Raw genomic sequence first — 21,759 nt, 5'->3', positions numbered from 1 at the left:
CCAGATTCATAAAGCAAGTCCTGAGTGACCTACAAAGAGACTTAGACTCCCACACATTAATAATGGGAGACTTTAACACCCCACTGTCAACATTAGACAGATCAACGAGACAGAAAGTCAACAAGGATACCCAGGAATTGAACTCAGCTCTGCACCAAGCAGACCTAATAGACATCTACAGAACTCTCCACCCCAAATCAACAGAATATACATTTTTTTCAGCACCACACCACACGTATTCCAAAATTGACCATATACTTGGAAGTAAAGCTCTCCTCAATAAATGTAAAAGAACAGAAATTATAACAAACTATCTCTCAGATCACAGTGCAATCAAGCTAGAACTCAGGATTAAGAATCTCACTCAAAACCGCTCAACTACGTGGAAACTGAACAACCTACTCCTGAATGACTACTGGGTACATAACGAAATGAAGGCAGAAATAAAGATGTTCTTTGAAACCAACGAGAACCAAGACACAACATACCAGAATCTCTGGGATGCATTCAAAGCAGTGTGTAGAGGGAAATTTATAGCACTAAATGCCCATAAGAGAAAGCAGGAAAGATCCAAAATTTACACCCTAACATCACAATTAAAAGAACTAGAAAAGCAAGAGCAAACACATTCAAAAGCTAGCAGAAGGCAAGAAATAACTAAAATCAGAGCAGAACTGAAGGAAATAGAGACACAAAAAACCCTTCAAAAAATCAATGAATCCAGGAGCTGGTTTTTTGAAAGGATCAGCAAAATTGATAGACCACTAGCAAGATTAATAAAGAAAAAAAGAGAGAAAAATCAAATAGATGCAATAAAAAATGATAAAGAGGATATCACCACCGATCCCACAGAAATACAAACTACCATCAGAGAATATTACAAACACCTCTACGCAAATAAACTAGAAAATCTAGAAGAAATGGATAAATTCCTCAACACATACACCCTCCCAAGACTAAACCAGGAAGAAGTTGAATCTCTGAATAGACAAATAACAGGAGCTGAAATTGTGGCAATAATCAATAGCTTACCAACCAAAAAAAGTCCGGGACCAGATGGGTTCACAGCCGAATTCTACCAGAGGTACAAGGAGGAGCTGGTACCATTCCTTCTGAAACTATTCCAATCAATAGAAAAAGAGGGAATCCTCCCTAACTCATTTTATGAGGCCAGCATCATCCTGATACCAAAGGCTGGCAGAGACACAACAAAAAAAGAGAATTTTAGACCAATATCCTTGATGAACATTGATGCAAAAATCCTCAATAAAATACTGGCAAACAGAATCCAGCAGCACATCAAAAAGCTTATCCACCATGATGAAGTGGGCTTCATCCCTGGGAGGCAAGGCTGGTTCAATATACGCAAATCAATAAATGTAATCCAGCATATAAACAGAACCAAAGACAAAAACCACATGATTATCTCAATAGATGCAGAAAAGGCCTTTGACAAAATTCAACAACCCTTCATGCTAAAAACTCTCAATAAATTAGGTATTGATGGGACGTATCTCAAAATAATAAGAGCTATTTATGACAAACCCACAGCCAATATCATACTGAATGGGCAAGAACTGGAAGCATTTCCTTTGAAAACTGGCACAAGACAGGGATGCCCTCTCTCACCACTTCTATTCAACATAGTGTTGGAAGTTCTGGCCAGGGCAATTAGGCAAGAGAAGGAAATCAAGGGTATTCAATTAGGAAAAGAGGAAGTCAAATTGTCCGTGTTTGCAGATGTCATGATAGTATATCTAGAAAACCACAGTGTCTTAGCCCAAAATCTCCTTAAGCTGATAAGCAACTTCAGCAAAGTCTCAGGATATAAAATCAATGTACAAAAATCACAAGCATTGTTATACATCAATAACAGACAAACAGAGAGCCAAATCATGAGTGAACTCCCATTCACAATTGCTTCAAAGAGAATAAAATATCTAGGAATCCAACTTACAAGGGATGTGAAGGACCTCTTCAAGGAGAACTACAAACCACTGCTCAAGGAAATAAAAGAGGATACAATCAAATGGAAGAACATTCCATGCTCATGGGTAGGAAGAATCAATATCATGAAAATGGCCATCCTTCCCAAGGTAATTTACAGATTCAATGCCATCCCCATCAAGTTACCAATGACTTTCTTCACAGAATTGGAAAAAACTACTTTAAAGTTCATATGGAACCAAAAAAGAGCCCGCATCGCCAAGTCAATCCTAAGCCAAAAGAACAAAGCTGGAGGCATCACACTACCTGACTTCAAACTATACTACAAGGCTACAGTAACCAAAACAGCATGGTACTGGTACCAAAACAGAGATATAGATCAATGGAACAGAACAGAGCTGTCAGAAATAATGCCACATATCTACAATTATCTGATCTTTGACAAACCTCAGAAAAACAAGAAATGGGGAAAGGATTCCCTATTTAATAAATGGTGCTGGGAAAACTGGCTAGCCATATGTAGAAAGCTGAAACTGGATCCCTTCCTTACACCTTATACAAAAATCAATTCAAGATGGATTAAAGACTTAAATGTTAGACCTAAAACCATAAAAACCCTAGAAGAAAACCTAGGCATTACCATTCAGGACATAGGCATGGGCAAGGACTTCATGTCTAAAACACCAAAAGCAATGGCAACAAAAGCCAAAATTGACAAATGGGATCTAATTAAACTAAAGAGCTTCTGCACAGCAAAGGAAACTACCATCAGAGTGAACAGGCAACCTACAAAATGGGAGAAAATTTTCGCAACCTACTCATCTGACAAAGGGCTAATATCCAGAATCTACAATGAACTCCAACAAATTTACAAGAAAAAAACAAACAACCCCATCAAAAAGTGGGCAAAGGACATGAACAGACACTTCTGAAAAGAAGACATTTATGCAGCCAAAAAACACATGAAAAAATGCTCACCATCACTGGCCATCAGAGAAATGCAGATCAAAACCACAATGAGATACCATCTCACACCAGTTAGAATGGTGATCATTAAAAAGTCAGGAAACAACAGGTGCTGGAGAGGATGTGGAGAAATAGGAACACTTTTACACTGTTGGTGGGACTGTAAACTAGTTCACCCATTGTGGAAGCCAGTGTGGCGATTCCTCAGGGATCTAGAACTAGAAATTCCATTTGACCCAGCCATCCGATTACTGGGTATATACCCAAAGGACTATAAATCATGCTGCTATAAAGACACATGCACACATATGTTTATTGCAGCATTATTCACAATAGCAAAGACTTGGAACCAACCCAAATGTCCAACAATGATAGACTGGATTAAGAAAATGTGGCACATATACACCATGGAATACTATGCAGCCATAAAAAATGATGAGTTCATGTCATTTGTAGGGACATGGATGAAATTGGAAATCATCATTTTCAGTAAACTATCACAAGAACAAACAACCAAACACCACATATTCTCACTCATAGGTGGGAATTGAACAATGAGAACACATGGACACAGGAAGGGGAACATCACACTTCAGGGACTGTTGTGGGGTGGGGGGAGGGGGGAGGGATAGCATAGGGAGATATACCTAATGCTAGATGACGAGTTGGTGGGTGCAGCGTCCCAGCATGGCACATGTATACATATGTAACTTACCTGCATGTTGCACACATGTACCATAGAGCCTAAAGTATATTAAGAATAATAATAATAATAACATAAAAAAAAGAAAAAATAAATAAATTCTGACCTAAACCTAAAATGTGGAGGGGGGGATAAAAGTGTAGGATTTTTATATGCAATCAAAGTTGAGTTGTTATCTGCTTAAAATAAACTGATATAACTATAAAGTATTTTCAGTAAGCCTCATGGTAACCAAAATCAAACACCTATCATGAATATACAAAACATGAAAAGAAATCAAAGCATATTACAGAAAATCAGCAAATTGTAAAGAAAAATGGCAACGAAGGAATAAAGGGATCTACAAAACAGCCAGAACATAATTAGCAAAATGAAAATAGTAAGTTCTTACTTATTAATAACTATTTTAAATGTAAATAAGTTCTTCTATCAGAGAATTACTAAATGGATAAAAAACAAAAAGACCCAGCTAAATGCTGCCAAAAGAAACTCACTTAAGCTTTAAGGACATATATAAATTAAGAGCAAAGGGATGAAAAAAGATTTCCATGCAAATAGAAACCATAAGAGAGAAGAAGTAGCTATATTTATATCACACAAAATAGACTTTAAGTCAAAAACTACAAAAAGGAATGAAAAGGTATTACAAAATGATAAAGGGAACAATCCATCAAGAGGCTACTACAATTATAAACGTACATGCACCCAACATCAGAACACTGCAATACATGAAGCAAATAATAGGTGTTTAGGGAGAAACATACAGCAATTGATAATACAACGGACATCAATACTTCACTTTCAACAATGCATAGATCATTGAGGAATAAAATCAATAAGAAAACATTGGATTGAATTAGGCTTTAGAGCGAATAAAACTAACAGACCTAAAAGGTAATTTCATCCCTGCAGACCTACAGAGCATTTCATCCCACAGCAGCATATGTGGAACATTCTCCATAACAGATTATATATTGAGCCAAAAAACAAGTCTTAAAAATTTAAGAGGATTGCAATTGTATCAAGTATCTTTTCCAACTACAATGGTAATTAGAAAACAATAGGAGAAATTTCAGAAAACTGACAAATATGTAAAAATCAAAGAACACATGCTTGAACAACCAATGGGTCAAACGTGAAATAGAAGGGAAATTTTAAAATATCTTGACACAAAGAAAAATGAACACACAATATACGAAACATATAGGATGGATGAAAAACAGCTTTAAGAGGAAAGTTTTAGTGATAAATGCCCCCCAAGAAGAAAAGAGAAATATACGAAATAACCTAAGTATACACTTTAGTAAACTAGAAAAATAATATGACAGTAAATACAAAGCTAGTAGAAATAAGGAAATAACAAAAATCAAGTCAGACACAATGGTTCATACCTATAACCCCAGCACTTTGGAAGGCCAAGGTAGGAGAATTACTTGAGGCCAGGAGTTTGAGACCAGACTGGGCAACATAGCAAGACCCCTTCTGCACAAAAAATTTAAAAATTAGCCTGGTGTAATGGCGTGCACCTATTGTCTCAGCTACTAGGAAGGCTGTGGCGGGAGGGAGGGTCACTTGAGCCCAGGAGCTTGCAGCTGCAGTGAGCCATGATTGTACCACTGCACTCCACAAAGTAGAGACTCTGTCTCTAAAATAATAATAATAGTAATAACAACAAAGATCAGAGCGAAATTAAATAAAATGGGTACTAGAAGAACAAAAGAAAAGAACAATAAAACTAAGAGTTAGCTTTTTGAAAAGATAAACAGTTGACAAAACTTTAAAATAAAAATAATTTATAAATTATAAAAATTATAAATGAAAGATTATACATTATAACTGATATCACAGAAATGAATAGGATAATGAGATGACTATGAACCATTATACACTAACAAATTGAATAACCTAGAAGTAGTGGATAAATTACTGGAAATATATAATCTACAAAGAGTCATTAAGAAGTAGAAAAGCTGAATAGATCAATAACAAGTACGGACATTGAATTAGTAATAAAACCCTACAGTCATATAAATGCCTAGCACTAGATAGCTTCACTGGTGAATTATATCAAACATGTAAAGAATAAATGCCAATTCTTCTCAAACTATTCCAAAAGATTGGAGAGGAGGGAACACTGAAAATCATTTTATGAAGCTATGATACCCTGATATCAAAGCCAGAGTAGGACATACAAGAAAAGAAAATTATAGGCCAATACCCCAGATGATCAAAGATGCAAAAATCCTCAACAAAATACTAGCAAATCAATTAAACAGCACATCAAATGGTTCATATGTGATGACAAAATATCGCTGGAATGCAAGCATGTTTCAATATACACAGATCAGTACATGTGACATCCCACATTAAGACAAAGATTAACAGAATAAAAATTGTATGTTCATCTTGATGCAGAAAAAGTGTTTGACAAATTCAACATTTTTTATGATAAAAACTGTAAAAAATTGGGAATAGAAGGAAGGTACTTCAACATAATAAATGCCATATGTGACAAGCCCTCAGTTAATGCCATACTCAATGGTAAACGTTGAAACTTTTTCATCAAATATCAGAAACAAAAGTATATCCACTCACACAACTGCTATTCAACGTAGTATTGAAAGCCCTAGCCAGAGTAATTAGGCAACAACAACAACAACAAAAACCAAAAGGCATCGAAATCAGAAAGAAAGAAGTAAAGTTTGTGTTTGCAGATGTTGTAATCTTATACATAGAAAACCCTAGGCAAGGTGCGGTGGCTCATGCCTGTAATCCCAACACTTGGGAGGCTGAGGTGGGCAGATAACCTGAGATCAGGAGTTCAAGACCAGCCTGGCCAACATGGTGAAACCCCGTTTCTACTAAAAATACAAAAATCAGCCAGGCGTTGTGGTCTGCACCTGTAATCCCAGCTACTCAGGAGGCTGAGGCAGGAGAATCACTTGAACCCAGGATGCGGAGGTTGCAGTGAGCTGAGATCGCACCATTGCACTCCAGCCTAGGTGACAAGAGAGAAATACTGTCTCAAAAAACAAAATAAAACAAACCCTGAAGACTCTGTCAAGAAACTGTTAGAGGTAATAAAAAAAGTCAGTAAAGTTGCAGGATACAAAAGCAACATATAAAAATCAGTAGTGTTTCCTGTTGGTGGGAGTGTAAATTAGTTTAACCATTGTGGAAGACTGTGTGGCGATTCCTCAAGGATCTAGAACCAGAAATACCATTTGACCCAGCAATCCCCTTGCTGAGTATATACCCAAAGGATTATAAATCATTCTACTATAAAGAAACATGCACACGCATGTTCATTGCAACACTGTTCACAATAGCAAAGACTTGGAACCAACCCAAATGCCCATCAATGACAGACTGGATAAGAAAAAACGTGGTACATATATACCATGGGATACTATGCAGTCATAAAAAAGGATGAGTTCATGTCCTTTGCAGGGACATGGATGAAGCTGGAAACCCTCATTCTCAGCAAACTAACACAGAAACAGAAAACCAAACACAGCATGTTCTCATTCATAAGTGGGAGTTGAACAATGAGAACACATGGACACAGGGAGGGGAACACCACACAATGGGGCCTGTCAGGGGTTGGGGGTTAGGGGAGGGATAGCATTAGGAGAAATACCTAATGTAGTTGATGGGTTGGTGGGTGCAACAAACCACCATGGCACGTGTATACCTATGTAACAAACCTGCACGGTCTGCACGTGTATCCCCGAACTTAAAGTATAATTTTTTAAAAAAAAGCTTTAAAACATATCTACTCAAAAATAAACAAAAGTGAAGATAATTAAAAACTAGGAAAAAACTCAGTAATGTTTCAATACATGAACAATCAACTACCTAACAGAAAAAATTTAAATCTCAGTTACAATAGCATAAAAAAAGAATAAAAATATTCAGGAATAAATTTCACCAAAGAGGTAAAAGAAGATCTGTACAATGAAAACTGTAAGTCATTATAAAAGAAACTAAAGAAGAAAAAAAAATGGAAAGATATCATCTGTTCATGGATTGGAAGAATTAATATTGTTAAAATGATCACACTACCCAAAGTGATCTACCGATTTAATAAATCTCTATGAAAATTTCAAGGGCATTTTTCACAAAGATGGAAAAAGCAATTCTTAAACTTGTATAGTACCACAAAAGATCCTGAATAACCAAAACAATATTTAGAGAGGACTAAGCTGGAGACATCAGGCTTCATGATTTCAAACTATATTACAAATATACAGGAATCAAAACAGCCCAGTTCTGGAATAACAACATACATATATACCAGTGGAACAGAATATAACTCAGATATGACCCAGACTTATACAGTCAACTCATATTTGACAGAGACACCAAGAGTACACAATAGGGAAGTAATAGTCTCTTCAATAAATAATGTTGACAAGACTGTATAGCCACACACAAAAGAATAAAATTGGACCCTTATCTTATCTTATGCCACTCACCAAAAACACTGTCAAAACTAGTTATTTAAATATAACATATTAAGGCCTAAAAATCCTAAAATAAAACATAGGAGAAAAGCTCCTTGACTTTGGTTTTGGCAATAATTTTGTAGTATGACCTCAAAAGCACAAGCAACAAAAGCAAAAATAGCCAAATAGGATTATGTCAAACTAAAACCTTTCTGCATAGTAAAGGAAAACAACAAAGTAAAGAGGCAACCTACAGAATAGGAGAAAATATTTGCTAACTACTAATATGTGATCAAGAGTTAATAAAAATATATCAGGAACTCAAAACACTCAAGGACAAGGAAACAAATAGACTGATTAACAAATGGGCGAGCAACCTGAATAGATATTTTTTTTCCAGAAAAGACATACAAATGGCCAACAGGTACATAAAAAATGCTCAACATTACTAATCATCAGAAAAACACAAAACAAAACCACAATGATATATCACCCCACTCCTGTTAGAATTGCTATTAGGAAAAACATAATAGATAACAACTGTTGATGAGGATGTGGAGAAAAAGAAACACTTTCACACTGTTGGTGGGAATGTAAATTAGTTCAGACATTATGGATAACAGTTAGGCCAATTTTTTCCTCAAAAAATTAAAAATAAAATTTCATACAATCTAGCAATCCCACTATGAGGTAGCTCTCCAAAGGAAATAAAGTCACTATGTCAAACAGATATTTGCACTCCCATGTTTACCACAGCATCATCCACAGTAGCCAAGAAATGAAATCAACCTGTCTCCATCAATGGGCGAATGGATAAAAGAAATGTGATATATATATATATATTAGAATGCTAGATATATATATATAATAAAATACTATTCAGATATTTTTTAAAAAGAAGAAATTTTTTTCATTTGTGACAACATGGATAAACCAGGATGACATTATGCTAAGTGAAATAAACTGGGTACAGAAAGAATATTGTATGATTTCACTTATATGTGCAATCTAAAAAAGTTGATCTCACAGAAGTAGACAATAGAATGGTAGTTACTAAAAGTTGGGTGATATTGGGGGTGGGGGAATCCTTGGGGAGATGTTGGTCACAGGATACAAAATTTCTGTTAGAAAGGAGGAATAGATTCATAAAACCTACTGTACAACATGATCCATATATTTAACAACAAGATATTGTGTTCTTGAAAAATATTAAAAGGGTAGATTCTAAATGTTCTCACCCTCAAAATGATCACTTTTTGAGGTAATGCATATGTTAATTAGCTAGCTTTAGCCATACTAGAATGTATATATATTTCAAAAAATTATGTTGTGCACAATAAATATGTGTTTTTTAGTCAATCAATTATAAATAAGTCAAAAATATTTTCACTGAATACTCATAAGTGTACAAAATAAAAACTTTATTAAATCATCTAATGTTATGCTTAGGGAGAAATTCCTAGAATAAAATAAAGACTGAAAATCAATCACTTCAGCATCCAGATCAAGAAGATAAAAAAGAAGAGAAAATAAACCAAAGGTAATAGAAGAAAATGATAATAAAAGTTAAATTGTATACCAATGAAATAATAAAAATCATATAACTTCTAAAAGCCAAAGCCAAAACTTGATCTTTTTAAAATACTAATTAAGTTTATTAATCCCTAACAAAACTTGTCAATAAATAGAAAAGGCACAAATTACCAATATCTGGAATGAAAAAGGTATTATTAAAAATTTAAGAAAATGTGGCACATATACACCATGGAATACTATGCAGCCATAAAAAACGATGAGTTCATGTCCTTTGTAGGGACATGGATGAAGCTGGAAACCATCATTCTCAGCAAACTATCACAAGGACAAAAAACCAAACACTGCATGTTCTCACTCATAGGTGGGAATTGAACAATGAGAACACTTGGACACAGGAAGGGGAACATCACACACCGGGGCCTGTTGTGTGGCAGGGGGACGGGGGAGGGATAGCATTAGGAGATATATCTAATGTAAATGACAAATTAATGGGTACAGCACACCAACATGGCACATGTATATATATGTAACAAACCTGCATGTTGTGCACATGCACCCTAGAACTTAAAGTATAATAAAAAAAATTTAATGTGAGACTGTTATGAATTACTTAAAGCCACTAAATTTTTTAATATATATAAAATTTACAAATTCCTAGAAGAAAATTTACCAAAACTAACATAAGAATCAAGAAAAAGTTTAACGGTCTTCTATTTATTTAGAAAACTTAAATCTAAGTATAAAATTTATTTATTTATTTATTTATTTTTGAGACAGAGTCTTGCTCTGTCTCCCAGGCTGGAGTGCAGTGGCGCAATCTTGGCTCACTGCAAGCTCCACCCCTGGGGTTCACACCATTCTCCTGCCTCAGCCTCTTGAGTAGCTGGGACTACAGGCACCTGCCACCACGTCAGGCCAATTTTTTTTTGTATTTTTAGTAGCGACAGGGTTTCACCGTGTTAGCTAGGATGGTCTTGATCTCCTGACCTCGTGGTCCGTCTGCCTGGGCCTCCGAAAGTGCTGGGATTACAAGCGTGAACCACCACGCCCGGCCTAAGTATAAAATTTTTTTAAACCTTCTCTCTAAGATAAAAAGATACCTCAAGGCACATATATTTTCAATGATGAAACATAGTCATTTCATTTAAAAATAATACCAATATTACCAAGGCCTGGCAAAAAATAGAAAAAGAAGAAAACTTCCCAAGTTACTTTTTTAGGTCATCATAGTGTTTATATTCTGAGATAATTTAAAGAGAAAATATTAACATTAATAAATGAATTTAACAAGGCCAGTGGTTACAGGATCAATATACTAACATAATTATATTTCTATATACTAACAACAAATAGAAAATAAAATAAATAAATAGCACCTCACACTAGCATCAAAATGACCAAATATATAAAAATAAATCTCAAAAATGCAGTTGTGCAAGACTTCTGCACAAAAAAGCTACAAAACATTACTGAGAGAAAATAAAGAGGCTATAGTAGATGGAAGGATATACCATATTCATGGATCAAAAGACCTAATATTGTGAATTTAAAAAGAAAAAGGCTTTTCTCCCAATATTAATCTACCAATGCAGTGCAATCCAAATCCTAACAGGTACTTTACAAATTGATTCTAAAGTTTATATGAAAATATAAAGAAAGAATACTCAAGATAACTTTGAAAAAATAAGGCTGAAAGACATACACAACCATATATCAAAACTTTCTATAAAGCAAAAACATTATTGTGTATTGGCACAAGAACTATATAAACCAATTAAACAGAATGGAGAGTCTGGAAACAGAATCACTAATGTGCAGTAACCCAATTAATGAAAAATACATCTCCTAAAGACACCTCATCAGTTACAGTCCCCACTCTAAAATCCAGACAAAAAATGAGAGCTTTACTGCAGTGACTGTGGTTCTGAAAGTCAGCTAATCAAAAGTTTATCTCTGTAAAGTTTACAGTTACTGGTGTAAACTTATAAAGTGTTCTTATACTTTTACAATTTAATGACAACCCAGTTCCAAACACTCTGACTTCAGAAAGCCTGTTAAATTCTGGGTTCAAAAATTATTTTCAAGAGGGAGAGGTTACTCATTTTAAAATTTATTTTGGAATGTTGATCTGTTAGCTGGAGCAATAGCAACCATTTTGAACCATAGGATGAAAAACACACTTAGACCTGTAGGGCAGAGACCTGAAAAGAACTTCAGTCCTTAATTTTTTCTTGAAGATGCTGTATATTCTGTCACTGACTGGTGTACTTCAATCCTGGAGTTAGTGCAGATCCAATCTGGAGTTAGTGCAGATTCCACAAGTTAAGGGCTCAATCCTCCACAAGACTGCCCTCACTTCAGATGCCAGAGGCACTTCAGGTCACCCCAGATCACTCACACCTCTGACTGGCTATAAATTCATGGGTTTCCACAACCCTCTAAAGTTTAATAATTCACTAGAATGACTCATGGAACTCAAGAAAGCACTGTGCTTACAATTACAGTTTTATTATAAAGAATATAGATCAGGACCAGCCAAAGGAAAAGATACAAAGTGTGAGGTCTGAGAAGGTTCCAAACATAGAGCTTCTTCTCATGGCACACTCCAGCACATGAATGTGTTCACCAACCAGGGTGCTCCACTGAGCTTTGGTATCCTAAGTTTTTATTGAGGTTTTATGGTATAGGCATAATTGATTATATTTTAGCCACACAATTAAGCTCAATTTCCAGTCCCACTTCTTTCACTGGAGGCAGGCTGGCTCAAGGCCCCAACCTTCTAATCACATGGGTGGGCTTTCTGGTGATCAGCCCTCATCTTCAATTATCTCATTAGCATAAAGTGAAATGGATCCAAAGGGCTCATGAATAACAAAGACACTCTTATCATTTGGGAAATTCAAAGGATTTCAGATACCCCATGCCAGAAACCCAAGATAAAGACCAGACAGATCAGATTTTCTTCTATGTGAAAGAGAAATAATCTTCTATCTTACTTAAACCACTAGCATTTTCATTGCTATTAACCAAAATCCAATCCTAGCTGAAAAACTGTACGCCAGTATTACTGAGCTAATGGAAACAGTATTAGAGGTGGAGTAGGATGACTTAGTTTGAAGACTTAGCTCCACTGCTAACCGCATAATTTCAAAAGTATTACTTCATTTCAAAACATTAGCAACACCTGAAATATGTTTTGAGACAGAATTTCAAAATCAAACATCTGAAAATCCAGTGGCAAAGGGAAGCAACTTGTACTGTTGCAACCCACTGATGTATGATACCACACATAAGTCAAAAAAAGGTGAAATGTAATAGTCCTGATCCTAAAGAAGTGGGGCAAGCTTCTGTTTCTGGTACCTTGGAACTTATCTTTCAAAGTACCTCAGAACTCTACATTACTACTTATATTGGACTAGAAACACTGTCCAATATTCATTTAAACATGAAGAATGTTTACAATTAATCTAGAGTAGAAAAAGTGGGGAATGTATGGTCCCAGGATTTTACACATACACTGGCAAGGGTGTGTGTGGGGGGGGGTGTATGTGGCATGTGTCACTTTTCCACGTACCAACTTTTCAGGAATGATCATTTTGCGTCCCATATTTAATGCTACCACAGAGTTTTCCACAAATACTGAGCCTCCTGTGGATGCTGGCTCTTTTTGCTTCTCTGTCTTGTTCTATAATATTGTTGTTAATGCTCTATCCTTTGATTTGTTTCATGAGTGTTGTTATGCTTCATGACTTAATAGACATATATATATATATATATATATATATATGTATATATATTCCCTTTAGGTATCACATATTTGGTAATATAAAACAATTGTTTTCTAATTGTAAAAAAATGACTGGATGACTTCTGCCTCGCCTTAAGGTATGCTAAGTAAATCCAATACTTTTGTTGTTTTTTTTTTGTTTTGTGTTGTTTTTGTTTTTGTTTTAGACAGAATCTTGCTCTGTCACCAGGCTGGAGTGTAGTGGCACAATCTCGGCTCACTGCAACCTCCACCTCCCTGGTTCAAGTGATTCTCCTGCCTCAGCCTCCCGAGTAGCTGGGACTACAGGCATGCGCCACTGCATCCAGCTAATTTTTGTATTTTTAGTAGAGACAGGGTTTCACTATGTTGGCCAGGATGGTCTGGATCTCTTGATCTCATGATCTACCCGCCTCGCCCTTCCGTAGTGCTGGGATTACAGGTGTGAGCCACCACGCCCAGCCAAATACAACACTTTTTAAGGCTTCCCAGGGGAAGGCAATCCCAATTCTCTGGGTACCAATTTCCCTTCTCCGGTTGAACACCATAACCACCAGCATCCTTATGGGGTGTGGTTGGAGGGGGACTTACTAGGAGAAGCAAGTTATAGCTTCCCCTTTGCACTGGGTCTAGAAGAATCTTATTTCATCCCTTTGAATATACCATTCTGTCCATAAGTGGATTCCTTGGCACTCCATGCCAAATCTCAAAAGTCTAAATTCTAGGTTTCTGTTTCAGATTTGAAAAAAATGAATGAGTTCCTTTACTTCTCTTAGCCTCATTTTCTATATCTTTTTAATTAAATTAGTAATATGTAGTCCTGTGGCTTAGGAATGAAATAAGACAAAGGACATTAAACATTTGGCAAAGCACTCAACCTATTTAAAAATATCACTCTTGTTATCACAGAGTATTAGCTGAGATCATTCTGACTAAAGGAACGCAGCAGTATCACTATGAGGGCAAGAGCCCCCGGTAAGGGGGTCCTTGAAGACCTCATTAAAATAAAAGCAAATCAAGTAAACAAGGTTGCTCAGGGACCGGGTTTTTCCCACTACAGTGAGCTTGAATAAAGCCAGATTGAGATTTAAGGGTCTGGTGATTGATGTCTTGAAGGGGATTATACTGACATGGAGATATGTGCTTCTATTATGATTACTTGATCCTAAAAGCAAACAGGGAGTAGGTGACAAAAGATGTACAGCTCCCAAGAATAGCATGTTTCCAGTTATCTTTTGTTGTGTAACAAGCCACTTCAAAATTTAATGCCTTAAAACACGTATTTTAATCATTAGTGTTCAGTTTGAGTGCAGCTTTGTAGGGACAACCCATCTCTGCTCTATTCAGCAGCAGCTGGAGTACCTCAAAGCCTGAACACTATAATCATCAGAAGGTTCACCTACCTGAGTTGGGAAAAATCAAACAGCTGGGAACTGGTATAGATGAAATTCCTAAAGTGTCTCTTTAACTATCTCTGTATTCTCTCTTTGTTCTCTCTAGCATGGTGGCTTCAGAATAGTTGGGCTTCTTATAGGCTCACACAAAACTCCCATAATGCATGTTCTAAGACAAAGACTGAAGCAAAAGCTATATTGCCTTCTAAGACCTAGCTTCGCAGATGCGCATGGTGGCACACACCTGTAATCCCAGTATTTGGTAGGCTGAGAGTGTTGGATCACTTGAGCTCAGGAGTTTGAGATCAGCCAGGGCAACATGGCAAACTCCTGTCTCTATGCAAAATCGAAAAAATTAGCCAGGCATGGTGGCTCACACCTGTAATACCAGCTACTCAGGAGACTGAGGTGGGAGAATTACTTGAGCCCAGGAGATCATGGCTGCAGTGAGCCAAGATCGCACCATTGAACTGCAGCCTGGGTGACAGAGTGAGACCCTGTCTCAAACAAAACAAAACACAACAAAACCCCAAAAGACCTAGTCTCAGAAACTACACAATGTTACTTTTATTACATTCTGTTTGTTGAGGTAGTCTCAAAGGCCTGCCCAGTTTCAAAAGGAGGGGAAATAGACTCCACTCCTTAATGGTGTATGTTAAGTTTCTGGAAGAGCATGTAGAACTAAAAATATTGTTGAGGCAATTTGGGGAAAATAAAATTTATGACAGGCATACTCCACACATCATAAGTGTTTGTTGAAGATAAAAGACAGGGAAGGACTTCTGATGAGGAAAAACCAGAGACTTGACAGAACAAGAGGAAAGAATGTTTCTACCAGAGAATAGAACCACAGTGTCTTAGTCCATTCAGGCTGCTGTAACAAAATGCCTGAGACTGGGTAATTTATAAACAATAGAAGTTTATTTATTACAGTTCTGGCGGCCTGAGATGTCCAAGATCAAGGCACCAGAAGAGTCAGTGTCTGTTGAGGGCTCTCTGCTTCACAGAACATGCTTTCTGTGTGCCCTCATACTGCAGGAGGGGCAAACAAGCTCCCTCAGGTCACTTTTATGAAAGCACTAATCCCATTGATGAGGGAAGAGCCCTCATGACCTAAGCATCTATTAATGACCTAACCTCTTGACATTACTACATTGGTAATTAGATTTTAACATGAATTTGGGGGTCACAAACAATCAGACCTCAGCACATGATTTAACTAAAAAAGTTTTGAGCCTTGGAAATTCTTGTCCCATGACATGAATGGTTATAAGTATAATTACCATCTTGTCTTTACTTATTCCTTGTTCTGAATAACTTTTTTTCAGTTACCCTATTTCTATCCCACCATTCTATATTTGGTGTGTAGGAGGGAAATATATGTGAGACCATGAGAAGTCAGTCCTGATAAAGAAGTCTGTCTGCACAGATAGTATTTTTTTTAATCTGTGATCCTCCTTGGTAAGGATGTGACTATGTTCTAGGTAATGGATAAAGAAAGTTTAAACATATTTGGGGACCATAGAGACAAAAATAAATCAAAGCACTAGTTATCTCACAATGTCACATTTTTCTTTATTCCATAGTAATAGTTTTAGCAAGACATATGATTATGCAAGTAAAACTACATTTCTAAGACCTCTTTGCAAATAGATATGTTGAAGTGACTAAATGAGAAGAAATGATGGGTGCCACTTCTGAGCCCTAAGCACAAATGGTTGGGCAAGCACTCTCTTGGACACTGTTTTTTCTCTCCTATTGGATAACAGATGATGAGTACCAGAACAAATACTGAAGCCATGTTGAGGATAGCACTCTTGGACTGCTTGGTTCTGGACTATTACATAAGAACAACACTGCTAATGAAGAAAAATCAGAAAATTAGAGCAAAAGAGATTAAACAGATAACCAGCAAACAGATATGAAAAATAAACACATCACTACAGATCATAGGTATTAAAAGGTCCAGAGTGAATTATAAAGTAATAAAATGGAAAATTCAGATAAAACATACACAATCCTAGATAAAGCACAACTTACCAGAAGCTGAGTAATTCCAGTATCTATTTAAAAGTTAAATATATAATTAAAACCTTTTTGACAAATATATATCCAAGGTCTAAATGGTTTCACTTCTAAATAGTATCAAACATTTAAGAAAGAAATATCAGTTCTGCCTCTTGAATGACAATGTAAGGAGCTCTGCAGGCATTTCCTCGATGATGCTAGTAAAAAAAAAAATTTAAAAACAATCAGCCAGGTGTGGTGGCTTATGCCTATATTCCTAGCACTTTGGGAGGCTGAGGCAGAAGAACTGCTTGAAGCCAGGAGTTTGAAGCTAGCCTGGGCAACATGGTGAGACTCCACCTCTACAAACAAACAAAAACCAATCATCTGAAGCCTCTGTAAGTGGTCCTAAGGATATACAGAAAATGAAGAAACACTCATTTAAGACAATCTATTAAAATTTCTTAAAAACAGAAAGAATCTGTATTAGTCAGTGTTCTCTAGATGGACAGGACTAATAGGATAGATGTAAATATGAACAGGAGTTTATTAAGGAGTATTGACTCTCACAATTATAAGGTGAAGTCCCACAATAGGTCTTCTGAAAGCTGAGGAGCAAGGAAGCCAGTCCAAATCCCAAAACCTCAAAAATAGGGAAGCTGACAATGCAGCCTTCATTCTGTGGCTGAAAGCCTGAGAGCCCCTGGCAAAGCAAAAGTCCAAAAGCTGAAGAACCTGGAGTCTGATGTTCAAGGGCAAGAAGCATCCAGCACAGGAGAAAGATGGAGGACAGAAGACTCAGCCATTCTAGTCCTTCCATGCCCCTCTGCCTGCTTTTATCCTAGCCACAATGGCAACTGATTAGATGGTGCCTACCCAGATTGAGGGTGGGTCTGACTCTCCCTGTCCACAGATTCAAATGTTAATCTCCTTTGGCAACACCCTCAGACACACACAGGAACAATACTTTGCATACTTCAATACAATCAAGTTGGCACTCAATATTAACCATCACAGAATCTGTAGCATTTTAATCACATCTTATTTCTTTCCTTTCACGATCAGGCCAGTTAATGAAAACTCCACTCCAGAAACATGTAGCCAAGAACACAGGGGCTCCTTTCCCCCAGCTTCTAGTAGAGGGCAATAGCGTCTTTCTGTGAGGAAAAGAATACCAGCAATTCTCATATGGCCCCCAAGCTATCTGTGGTAGACGCTACATTCCAAACAAATGTGCTGAAGAGGTAAGGAGTTCCTTTTTTTTCCCAGCCTTTACTTGTTTCATGTACCTTCTACCTAAGGCATGGCATCCTGGGAATAATGAGACCTCATTCACCTTTGTCCTGAATTTCTTATAATGCAGAGGTTTCTTTCTAGGAGAATCAAACTGGGAAGACTAGATAACAATGCTCCTTGCTCAGTTTCCTGCTCTTAAACAGAATATCAGTTATAAAGAAATGTGCCACTGTCTTCACCAGCTGCTCCAGAGCCACAGCTTAAATCTTTAGACTAGGGGAAGAGGCAGGTAAAAATAATAGAGATACAAAGCTCTCCCCAAAACAAACAGCTTTATTTGAGACAGAGTATTGGGAAGTTGAATCCCAAGAGAACTCTTAAACATAAGGAAGTTTTAATGGAAGGCAATTAAGAGGAGACTCATGGCTTTGTAAGACATGTAAGTTAAACCATAGGCCAGCTATAGAACCATGAAGAATTGGGAAAGTGGCAACTAAGAAGAGCTCTCCTTAGGTAAGAAGAATTCTCAAATACTGATATCAAAAACTATCCCTTCAAAAGAAACCAACTTTAATCAGATATGTCTGTGGAGAAATATTTGGCACAGAACATTGTAGAAAACAGTAATCATACAGCAGTATTTGAGCTTAACACATGGGTATTATTGTAGAAAGAGAGTCAAATCTAGCCTGTTAAAACCATGGTCATCCCAGACTGACTGTACACGTGCCCCAAAATGTGCCTCCTAAGGAGAAACATCAGAGACTTTACACTGCAGAAGAAATAGACTTCACTGAAATAGTCCAACCAGTGGTGAATAGTGACTAAACAAATAGACTAGTAACAATAACTAGCCCTGTAATGGGGGAACCAGTAGCCACAGTTGCTACGATATATAATCTAAAATGTCCATACTTCAGCAACAAAAAAAATGGAAACATACAGTGAAATAGAAGAGGCTGACTCTTTGTGGGGCTGAAGCAGGCGGATCATGAGGCCAAGAGATCAATACCATCCTGACGAACATGGTGAAACCCCGTCTCTACTAAAATTACAAAACTTAGCTGGAAATGGTGGTGCATGCCTGTAGTCCCAGCTACTTGGGAGGCTGAGGCAGAAGACTCGCTTGAACCTGGGAGGAAAAAAAAAAAGAAAAAAAGGAAAAGCTGATTCACACATAGAAAAAATAAGCAGGTTATGGAAACTGCTTGTGAGATAAGCCAAATACTTTAAAGTAGCAATTATAAATATGCTCAAAGAGCTAAAGTAAACTATGCTTAAATAAGTAAAGGAGGGCATGATGGCAATGCCTCATCCAAATAGAGACTATCAATAAATATAAATTACTTGAAAAAGAACCTAATGGAAATTCTGGTGTTGAAAATCATAATAAATGAAAAAAAAAAAAAACACCATAAGGTTTCAACAATAGATTTGAACTGTCAGAGGAAAGAATTAGTAAACTTAAGTTAAATCAATAGAAACTATACAATCTGAAAAACATAGAAAACAAAAACTAAAGAAAAATGAACAGAGTATCATCAAAATGCAGTATTATAAAGCATACCAACCTACACATGATGGGAGTCCTAGAGAGAGAGAGAAGAAAAAGAAAGGAGTAGAAAGATACTCTGCACAAAAATGGCTGAAAACTTCCCAATTAGAAGAAAAGTGTTAATCTGTACATCCAAGAAGCTCAATGAACTTCTAACAAATATGCAAAAATCCAAAGAAAAAAGAAAAATCTTGAAATCAGCAAGAGAAAAATGACTTAACACTTAAAAAAAAAAAAAAACTCCAAGAAGATTAACAGCTGACTTCTTATGAGAAACAATGAAGGCCAGAAAGCAGTGGATAGCATATGCAAAGTGCCCACAGAAAAATACACTCAACCAAGAATCTTATAACCAGTAAAACTATCTTTCAGAAATGAAACGGAAATAAAGGCATTCCCAGATAAACAAAAACTGAATTCAATGTTAGGAGACCCACATTATAACACTTATTATGATATTAAAAAGGAAGTTCATTGAACTGAAACCAAATGACCCCAGAGAGCAATACTATTGAACAAAAAAACAAACAGCATCTATAAAGATAATTAGGCAAATATAACAAAACAATATAAATGCATATTGCTCCTCCTTTCTTCTCTGGCCCAATTTATAAAGCAATTGTATGAAGTTTGTATGTGTGTGTGTGTGTGTGTGTGTGTATGTATGTGTGTGGGGGGTATATATATATATACATATATATACACACACATACATAATTGTTGAGACTACATATGTAAATTTAGTATTTTTATTAATAATATCATTAAAGGGTGAGAGGAAGTTATACTAGATTAAGATATGACACCAGGCAATAAATTAAGAAGGTAAAATAATAAATAAAAGTTATTAATATACTCTTGCTTTTATCCTCCTCTCAGCTTTTTAAAAAACCTAAAATTATAACAACATATTGTTGAGTTTATAACACATTGATATATAATCTATATAACAACAATAGCACAAAATTAGGAAAGGAAATAGAGGTGTATATGAGTAATGTTTCTTTATTTCACTGGAATTAAGTTAATATAAATCTAAAGTAGATCTAAAGTAGATTAAGATGTATGAGGTGAGCCCTAAAGAAACCATTAAGGAAATACAGATGCTCTTCAACTAATTTTTGTATTTTTAGTAGAGATGGGGTTTCACCATGTTGGCCAGGCTGGTCTCAAACTCCTGACCTGAAGTGATCCACCCTCCTCAGCTTCCCAAAGTGCTGGGATTACAGGCATGAGCCACTGCGCCCAGCTTCAATACCACAATTTCAATAATGGATAGAACATTTAGGCAAAAGATCAATTAAGAAACAGAAGACTTGAATAACACTACTGTTGTGGCAAGTCAGGGACCCCAAATGGAGGGACCGGCTGAAGCCATGGCAGAAGAACGTAGATTGTGAAGATTTCATGGACATTTATTAGTTCCCCAAATTAATACTTTTATAATTTCTTATGCCTGTCTTTACTGCAATCTCTAAACATAAATTGTAAAGATTTCATGGACACTTATCACTTCCCCAATCAATACCCTTGTGATTTCCTATGCCTGTCTTTTCTTTAATCTCTTAATCCTGTCAGCTGAGGAGGATGTATGCCACCTCAGGACCCTGTAATAATTGCATTAACTGCACAAATTGTACAGCATATGTGTTTGAGCAATATGAAATGTGGGCACCTTGAAAAAAGAACAGGATAACAGCAATTGTTCAGGGAGTAAGAGAGATATAACCTTAAACTCTGACCGCCGGTGAGCTGGGCAGAACAGAGCCATATTTCTCTTCTTTCAAAAGCAAATGGGAGAAATATCGCTGAATTCTTTTTCTCAGCATGGAACATCCCTGGGAAAGAGAATACGTGCCTGGAGGTATAGGCTTATAAACAGCCCCCGCTAGGTGTGCCTGTCTCTTATGGTCGAGACTGCAGGGCTGAAATAGACCCCAGTCTCCCATAGCGCTCCCAGGCTTATTAGGAAGAGGAAATTCCCACCTAATAAATTTTGGTCAGACTGGTTGATCTCAAAACACTGTCTCCTGATAAGATGTTATCAATGACAATGGTGCCTGAAACTTCATTAACAATTTTAATTTCACCCTGGTCCTGTGGTCCTGTGATCTCACCCTGCCTGCACTTGCCTTGTGATATTCTATTACCTTGTAAAGTACTTGATGTCTGTGACCCACACCTATTTGCACACTCCCTCC

This window comes from Pongo abelii, chromosome 9 (assembly GCF_028885655.2).
Source record: "Pongo abelii isolate AG06213 chromosome 9, NHGRI_mPonAbe1-v2.0_pri, whole genome shotgun sequence".
Taxonomy (NCBI): Eukaryota; Metazoa; Chordata; class Mammalia; order Primates; family Hominidae; genus Pongo; species Pongo abelii.
The sequence above is the reverse complement of the archived record's forward strand: the minus strand, read 5'-3'. Positions refer to the sequence as shown.